At 43.3% G+C, this 9437-nt stretch overlaps 1 protein-coding gene across 6 annotated transcripts in view; it reads right to left on the reverse strand.

The window, feature by feature from the left end:
* FAM172A (family with sequence similarity 172 member A) overlaps positions 1–3024 on the reverse strand; it is a 259299-nt gene extending 256275 nt beyond the window's left edge. For 2 of the 6 annotated variants that reach the window (XM_015652647.2, XM_015652651.3), the window contains exon 1: positions 2940–2979. The gene's annotated coding sequence lies outside the window, so the exon portion shown is untranslated. Of the gene's footprint in view, positions 1–2939 lie in introns of all 6 variants that reach the window. The other 4 variants (XM_015652648.1, XM_033520478.1, XM_033520477.1 and 1 more) reach the window with 4 other exon arrangements.
* Positions 3025–9437: the final 6413 nt, after the last annotated feature.

Genomic DNA, 9437 nt, shown 5'->3' on the forward strand with positions numbered 1-9437 from the left:
TACAAGAACAGTGTAAGGAATGCTGTGAGTAGTTAAATATTAAGTTCTCAAAGTCCACACAGCACATAAGATGCTGAAAAATAACCATAAAAAATAACAAATTTAAACCCATTAAATTGTACTCTGGGAATTCCACTCAGTAAAAATCTGCAAAACTGATCTACAGGCTAAGTATATATATGTATGTACAACAATACTTGTAAAGAGAAAAAAAAAGTCCTTCTAAAGCACCAAATAAATTGACAGAGCAGTACTAAATTTCATAAGAGGATGTTTTCATGTCCATTTTTAACCAATTTGTTTCAGTAAGCTTGTGGAAAAAAAATTTTAAAAGATATCTATTCATTCTTTGTATGTATGCTTTACTTCAAAGAATTCCAGTAATCTATTGTAAATCTAAAAAACTCTTCACTCACGACAGCACATTGTTCCCCAAGGGAACAGTGGGTCAGATTCAAAGTACAAGCAATACAGCTGTATTCAGGACTTTTTCTATAGAGCCTGGAATGGGCAAAACCTCCAGAGTCAGTGCTGAGTCTTCAAGGGAAAAAAAAAAAAATAAGGTTGTGAACTTAAAAGAAGAGATTCTGAAAGATAAATCCCCACTGAGTAATTATAAGGAGAAGCTCTCCCAAACATTTGCTAACTAGTACATAAAAGGCAATTCAGTAAAGACCATGGTCAAGTCAACTTGCAGATTTAAATATAGTCATAATTGGATACAATCACTGAAAAGGCAATCTCAAGAAGACAGACAGAATCCAGGCACTGGTGAGAAAACTCCAATAATTAAGGGTATTTCAGTAAGGCAGAGAGCAGTCTGAGTGTTGCTGTGCGTCTGAAATGACGATGCCCTTGTCTGTCTCCAGCTGCTCAGTACTGTTGGCCTGCTGGAAGTTTTCATCTTATTCCTACACCTACCCACATCTGCTAACCTGCTGCAGACAAAAAGAGTCAGGTCAGTTTAAACACAATAAATATTACATCCATCCTAACCCACCATGTTCTGACAGAGGTGGTCTGGGGAGTGCCTAGACTAACACCAGTGGTGGCAGGCACATCAGACCTCCAACTGACAGGCAGGCAGTAAGAACTGGCAGCAACTTCTGCAACAGCCATCACCTGGGGCCTCTATCTGGAGCTACCCTGTGAAGACCAATACTCTTGTCAGCAAAGAATCTTTTTTTTTCTTTTTAAAGAAAGTTAAATAATATCTGAAACACTCAGAACAACAGATTTCATCAGTTCCAAACCCAGAGGAGCATATATAGACACTCTTTCTGTATTTTCACATTGACTGCACTTTGTGACACACCCCAAGCCACTATCTTCAATTGTTAAAATTTTAATTTTGCCTACACAAGAGCTTTTTCACTTTTTCCTACGTAGTTACAAAATACCTAATTTTAACAACCTGTGGTTATTCTTTAACTAAGACACTATCAGAATACTGCTTTGCGATTCCTAACACTTTTTCACCCCCTGCCTCCTTAAAGATTCCAAGAAAACACTAAGGGTTACTAAAAAGACACCACCTTTCTGCTGTATTACTTGTATTTCTTCTCCTTTGAAGACAAATATTGTTAACACCCTGCTTCTCAGTGTCACCAAATCAGTGCTCAGTTAAGATCAAAGGTGTCCGGTTAGTTTTGTAATTGCCGTTGCTTTTATACCACTTCCTTTGCCAATGATAGTACCTCCCGAAAAAGGTCTGTTACTTGCTCATTCAAACTTAACACTTTAGCCAAAAAACTTCACACAAAAAAAAACCAACCCTGTAAAGTGGAAGACACATTTTGTGAAGGCTTGACAAGCTGGCTTGCATGGTTCTGAGCTGCCTGGCTCTTGTAACACCACTAACTTAGAAGTTAGGTATCTGGAAGGAATGCAGTTCATTCTCTCTCATAAGCCTCAGTATCTATCTTTGAAAAAAAGAAAAAAAAAAAAAAAAGAAAAAAAGAAGGCAACAGCTCCTCAAAAAGCAAAGACAGTGGATGTTGGAAAGGGACAAAACACCTGTTTTAGAATTACAAATTTTGTGTTTTCTCGGTGCCAAACCAAAACCAAATAAAAGTAACCATTTAAACTGGAAAATTATTTCCCTACATTTGGATAACTCAGAAATGGCAAATATTTCATGAACCTTTCAAAGCTGCCAGAACAACTACAAGAAACCTAAGACTAAAAAGAAGTGTTCAATCCCACCTAATAAGAAGAGCAGTTCTTAGAATGAAAACTATCACTCAAGCTCAGCTATGTTATAAAGTCAGAAGAATAACGCTCAAATGACCTTTTGTCATTTACGACTGCACAGGAAGCTTGCATTAGGCAGTGGAGAACACGAGCATGTCTCGTTTTGCAAAAGTAGCTGACAGCGCCAAAACCTGCAGCGATGACTGTAAGGATACATTCCGAAAAACAAGACCCTTCGATTTCATGTAGAAAATAGAAAATTGAAAATTGTAACTGTTATTCCCTGTCTCTGGTTCGTGTGACAGCCGTGGTATCGCGAAGCAGTTGCGAAGGTGCCAACACGTGGAGCGGCAGCAGGCATAGCGTAGCGCTCGGCAGAGCCTGGGGGCCGCTGCTGGGCGGTGACACCGTGCCCATGTCCCCGCACCCCCAGTGATATGGGCACACAGGTACTTCTACACCCACGTAGGCAGCGCGGACAGCTCGGGAGCCCTGCCACAGGCGGCGGCAGCCGCCGCCGCCCCGTCCGCTCCCGCCGCCGCTCTGGGCCTGACGCCAAGCACACGGGAGGCCCGCGGTCTTCATCCCGGTGCAGGGCTGCCAGAGGCGCCTCGGCGCCGCCACCCTACTCGTCCGCCACGGGCGGCGCGGGGTCCGGTCGCCCCCCTGCTGCCCGAGGGCCCGCGGCCGCCGCTCCCCCGCGCCCCTCGCCGGCGGCGCTGCCCGGGCCGGGCGGCCGCACGTACCTGGCGCTGGCGCCGTCGCCGGCGGAGCGGGACGCGCGCGGCGCCGTCACGGGGAGCGCGCGGCCGCTCCGGGCCTAGTGCCGCGCGCGGCTCCGCCCGCCCCCTGCCGGCTCCACTTCCGGGGTCCGCGCGCCGTGACGTCAGCGCCCGGGGGCGCGGCGGGGAACCCGGAAGTGGAGCGCGAGGGCCTTGGCCTCGCCCTCGCGGCTCCTGCGCCCTCGCGCCGTCCGCCCGAAAGGCGCGCGGAAGGGCGCGCGGCGCTGAGGGGCGGCCTGGGGACGGGCGGAGCTTGTCGGGGTGCTGCCAGGAACCGCGTGTTTGAGGAGCTCGGTAGGAATAAAGTCACCAGGAGGGCGGCGGGCTGCCGGCAGCGCTGACAGGGACCAGGCGAGTACCGGCATCTAGGTCTCGGGCTGTTGCTCGAGTGCTGGTAGATCATACTCGGAAGGTCGTATTTCCACTCCCAGCTTTCCATTTTGATCGCGTAGGAGTTTGTAAAAAGAAAAGACGATAAAATTTTTCATGTTAGACGTTTCGGGCATCTGCAAAATTATATGAGGACTGTGTTGGGTTGGCCTACAGTAAAACACTGATCGCCACAAGCAGTCCCAACACTCGTACTTGCGTAGCGAGAAGCACCTTGACTTTGATTTCAAGGATACAGTGTCTTCTTCCTTTGAAAAGCTCTCCAGATTTGGTCAGATGACTGCTGACAGTCGGCATCATGCAAATGCTGTTATGGTTCTGCCTGCACAGGATGGTCGTGAGGTGTTCCTGTGCCAAGGACATCTGAAAACTTCCACATACTGCATGTGCAGCTGAAATGTTTCATCCCCTGTTATATCCCAGTCACGAATGGTGGCAGATTTCAGCAAACTAGACCCATGGACAGGTAGGTCTGTGTGGGAGAAGCATTTTTCATCAAGGTCTCTCCCAGCTGCTCTCTTTGTAACAACCTAAAGCAGCAGCCTTGTACTTTTGCTCTCAGTGCAATAGTTTGCGTAGGAAGGAACCTTTAAAAGCCATCTAGTCCAAACCCCTCTGCAGCAAGTAGGGACATCTTCAAACGGATGGAGTTGCTCAGATCCCTGTCCAGCCTGACCTTGAATGTTTCCAAGGATCGGACACCTACAACCCTTCTGGGCAACAGGTTTTGTCATTTTCTTCAACACCTAAGGAAGGAGTAAGTGAAATACTTTTCTTCTTCAGTGCAGAAGATAATATAATGTCTGTATTTCCCATGTTAGAAAAAAGTAGCACTTAGATGTCTTTTGGTGATATTAGGGATGCTATTGATATAAGCAATCCATTTAAAGTTCCATCTTTTTTTGCAAGTACTGCGAAGTTGCAAAGTGAATCAGGTTAGTACTAGACTTACACTAAAAGTAGTCAATTTTTTTTTATTGAGGTCTTAATCTGATTCACCATCATTCTCCATCTCTTGCAGTAGCCACAAAAAAAAAAAAAAAAAGCCCACATCCCAAACCATAACAAAAATAAACCCATAGAATATAGGAGTCTAGATCAAATTTCAGGGACAGTCAGTGTAAGTAGTACAGCTAAAAATGTGCTGTGTTTCTGATCTTGATACTGCCTTTTGTATTTAGAGGTCCAGGGACAGATTTAAGGAGGGCAACTTTATCAAATCAAGTCGTGAGGACGTTGTGGGTTTGGAGATGTTTGGCCCACAAAGAGGTGTTGACCAGGTGTTTGAAGCTTTTCAAAGCTCTACAAAGAGGAAGCAATTTGAATGGGCAAGTTTCTAAGATTCATAGGACTGACCCCAGTATTTCAAAAATTCCCAAATATCCAAATATCAGAGTGAAGAGGAATCAGAGGTAGTGTGTAAATAGCCTTTTGCTGGAAGCTGGGCTTTTATCTTCTGTTTGTGTGTAGAACTGTATCGTTCTGGTGTCTTCATAGACTTCTGTGAGCTACAGTAATATGCTAATAGTACATAAAATAGTACATAAAATGTATACTATGTATTTAATATTAAATATATTAAATATATAGTATATAAATATAGTATATGAAAATATAAATAAATAATATATATGTGTGTATATATATATTATATATATATATATATTATATAAAAATTATAGTATATTAAATATGCTAATAGTATCAAAAAACATCTGCATGCCTGTTGAATGCCAGGCTGGACATGGCTTTGAGCAGCTTGGTCTAGTGCAAGGTTCCCTGCCCATGGCAGAGGGAATCATCACCAAATCATCTTTCAGGTCCCTTCCAGCCCAAACCATATTATGAGTCTCTGATTCTATGCATGCCTGGTAAGATTCTTAGCTCACTTTTTAGAAATACAAAGTTCAACCTGTGATGTAACACCACCCCGTCAGCTAGACCATGGCACTGCAGGGATGGTGACTTCACCACCTTCCTGGGAAGCCCATTCCAATGCCCCATCACTTTTTCTGTGAAGAAATTCTTCCTAATGTCCAGCCTAAACTCCACGGCCCAGTGCAGCTTTAGACTGCGTCATTTTGTGCTGTTGCCTGCGACAAAGAACTGATCCCCTGGCTAAACCCTCCTTTCAGGAGTTGTAGTGATGAGAAGGTCTCCCTTGAGCCTCCTTTTCTCCAGGCTAAACACCCCCAGCTACCTCAGCTGCTCTTCACAGGACATGTGCTCCAGACCCTTCACCATCTCTGTTGTCCTCCTCTGGACACACTCCAGCGTCTCAGCGCAGCACTGCAGGTGTGGCCTCACCAGTGCCGAGTACAGAGGGAGAATGACCTCCCTGCTCCTGCTGGCCACACCATTCCTGATACAGGCCAGGGGCCATTGGCCTTCTTGGCCACCAGGGCACACTGCTGGCTCATGTTCAGCCTGGCACTGTCCCCATCTGCCTGGGCACTGTCCAGGCACTCTGTCCCCAGCTTACTGCACAGCAGGGGATGGCCAAAGTGCAGGACCTCACAATGGGACTTGTTCAACCTGCTATCATTGGATTTGGCCCATCTATCCAGCCTGTCCAGGTCCCTCCAGAGCCCTCCTACCGTCCTGTGGCAGCGGCCTCAGGGGAGACAAAGAGTTACATTGTTCCACCCCAAACCCCTTGTGAAGGGCGGCCCTGGTGCTCTGATTGGGTTTCAGTCCCTGGGGGGTTCTCCCTTGCTGTGTTTCTGATGGTTCCTGACCCTGAGCTCCACCCTCGGGGGTGGAGACCCTCGGGGGTTCTGTCCCTCAAAAACCCCTGCTGTGCCTCTGTCCGGGGCTCTCTGTTCTGGACCTGACTTTGTTCCCATGCTGAATAAATGGTTTCATGAACGGAGGCCCGTCTCGTTGGTGTTTGATGCTGGTCCCCAGAACCCTGCTGCTTCCCTGGACAAGATCCTGAAGTTGCTGGCTGCAACACCGTCCTGCAGATCGATACTCGCTCCCAGCTTGGTGTCATCTGCAAATTTGCTGATGCACTCAATCCCCTAACCCAGATCATCAGTAAAGATATTTAACAGGACTTGGTCCAGCACTGATTCCTGGGACATGACCAGTGACTGGTCTCCAACTGGATGTGGCACCATTCACAATCACTCCCTAAACCCACAGAAGGGTGCACCTGTTAGTTGTGTATCCAAGATTATTAAAACTGCTTTCATTTCAATTCACAATTTAAGCAAAAACGTAATTTACTTACGTGGGGTAAGTGAAGGTAAGTTTGAAACACTCAGATGCAGTTTCATAAAATACCTTCAAAAACTCAGACTTTACCCATGCCTGCTAAACAGAGCTGCATTTAAAAAAAATGTAGAGGAAAGAATGCGGTTTATGGAAGAACATTCCCCTACAAAAAGTGTAAGTGACTATATAATTAAAACTCTCTTGGGCTGCTTTTAGTTAATTACTGTCAATGTCTCTAGTCTTAGAAGGCTACAGACCTAGTTAAAAGTGATGAGTGAATTCAACATTTGTTACATCGTCCTTCATGGACATAGATGGCTTTTGAGACTGTAAAGGAAATGTAAGGAATATGACAAGGATATTGTGCAGGGATATGACAAGGATATGTGCATAACACATCCTTTTTGTATTAATTCTTTCCAAATAAGCTGGATTGAACCAAATCATATTCGGTTGTCATTACTCTCTTTGGAATGACCTGTTTCTCCATACTAAGCAGATATGAATGGAAATTATGATAGCCTGGTTTTTGCTGGGAAAGAGTTAATTTTCACCTTAGCTGGTAGAGTGCTGTTTTGCTTGTAGTATGAGAATAATGTGGATGACAGACTGGTATTTCAGTCATTGCTCAGTAGTGCTTACCTTACATCCAGGACTTTGCAGTTTCTCATGCTCTGCCAGCAAGGAGGTACACAAGAAGTCATGAGAGGGCATGGATAGGACATACTTCTCTAGTATGAGCTAGGCATCTCTCACTTGTTTGCTTGGACTTGTTCCCTAAAGGAGTCCTTTCTGTTACCATGCCTTTGTCCCTGTCACCCCCCAATATAAGTAATAAAACAAAGGCCAGAGACCTTGTTCCTTTCCCATGAGATAATTAGGAAATTGGATTTGAAAGAGAGGGCATTTCAAAGAGAAAAATTGTCAACTGCCAGTTATATGAAATAATGGCAACACTGCACTGAAAACAGCACAGAGGGCTAAAAATAACAAACCCAGAAACAAGACTCAGATTTTCAAGAAAACCACTAAAGCAATAATACTTTGGAAGGAAGGGTACTGGGATGCACTGGGAATGTGGGATAAGCAAGCCAGCCAACTGATGAAGTCGCCAACTGACCTGGGCAAATGGCTCTGCCAGTGTCTGTCTACATCATGGAAATGAGAAAAGTTGCTCTAACTGAGGGATGTGTCACAGTCTGTGTGACAGAGTGTGCAGTTTTCAGTGCTGTCAGTATGAAAATATTTCTTTTAATTTAGAGGAAAAAATTATAACTCAAACCATATCAAAAAAGGAGAAGTTACTTTAAGACTTCATCATATCTAAAGAGAAGTACACCAAGGGGGTCAAGTATTTGTTGATGACAAGTGATCATAGTCAGTTCTTAGAGTAATGAATACTGCTTAATAAGGATTATTTCAGATGTCTGAAAAAAGTCATCTACTCAAAAACCAGAACAGAAAAGATGAATGAAAATATTGTGAATTAAACCATTTTAAACCTCAAAATGAGAGCTTCTGAAGTTTAATACTGTAGCTTAGGGAAAATAGGGAAGAAGCTCTTAAGGTCATAAATATATGCAGGATAAATAGAAAAACATGGGATTTGGTAATGGCTACTAAGAAAACTAGGAATTATTTCAAACTTATGTGAGATAAGAGTCAAAGCATAAAAGGGAAAAAGCTGCAATAGGCAGTGTTTGTTATCTACATTCTGCAATGCACTTTGTGAAGTGTTCTTTGTTGTCCTTAATATTATTGTTTCTATTGATTTTATGTATATTTTTGTCTTTTTAAAAACTGCTTTCAATCAGAAGATTGAAAAAAAAGAACTTCAATCAGCATGAAGATGCTCAAACAGAAAATTCGGTAGGGTGAGAAATTTGCAATGCAGAATATTCCTTGTCTATTTTTTTTTATTCTTTTTTTTCTTATACCACCTGCTCACAATTAAAACTTTATCTACTCCAGATAACACAGTAAAGATGGGCAGGATTTCAGAAGCAGCTGATCAATGATTGTAGCAAGTAGGATGTCTGATTGTAATAGCTATCCTGCAATGCAACTTTCATAAGCAGTTTTAGGGCCTCCTGTAGTGTTCAGTGCTTGTGGAACACCACAAAGTCCCAGTGTTTCTGCTTTCAGTATCTGGCACTCTGAGTTACTAATGCTGTTGGTTCTCAGGCATAGTGCTGCTGGTTAATGGCAAACCCTGTTTTCTAATCCTGGTAAACAGATCACAGCAGAGCTGTCTGAGTGTACTGAGACTGAGCACTTCTCATTTGCAGGGGTTGGAATTACATTTGTAATAAATGGGATGTGATCCAGTTTAGGAATAATTTTCTTTGACAAAAAGATTTAAAGGGTATCAGACTGGAGAAGAATCATATTAAAAACTGCATTGTCATTTTGCTGGTCCTATGGACCATTCTGTGCTATCTACTTTATGAATATCACAAGGTACTATTTAATGCTGAGCAATGTGTTTGCACAGTGCAGGCCTCTCTATGGAGCAACTTAACCCCAGCTCTTGTCAAACCCCAATCTGGAAAACAAACAATTTTTTTTTTAAAGACTTTAATGTGTTTGTTTTAGTTAATGACAGTTCCTACTTCAAGATATTTGGGAAAAAAAACAAAAAAAACTACAAAACCAGTCTTGTCAATGTCCCTTCTGAATCAAAGCTCAAAAGAAAAGAGAGTGTGAGAAAAAAATATTTTTCCTTAGAATTGCCTTTGCTGTTCCTTTTCATTTGCTCTTTTGGCTTGACATAGATGGAATAGGCTTTTTGTGAACAATTTTCAGTGCATAAATACAGATAATGCATTGAATGAAAAATAAAAATATGTTCAT

Source organism: Parus major, chromosome Z (genome assembly GCF_001522545.3).
Source record: "Parus major isolate Abel chromosome Z, Parus_major1.1, whole genome shotgun sequence".
Classification (NCBI taxonomy): Eukaryota; Metazoa; Chordata; class Aves; order Passeriformes; family Paridae; genus Parus; species Parus major.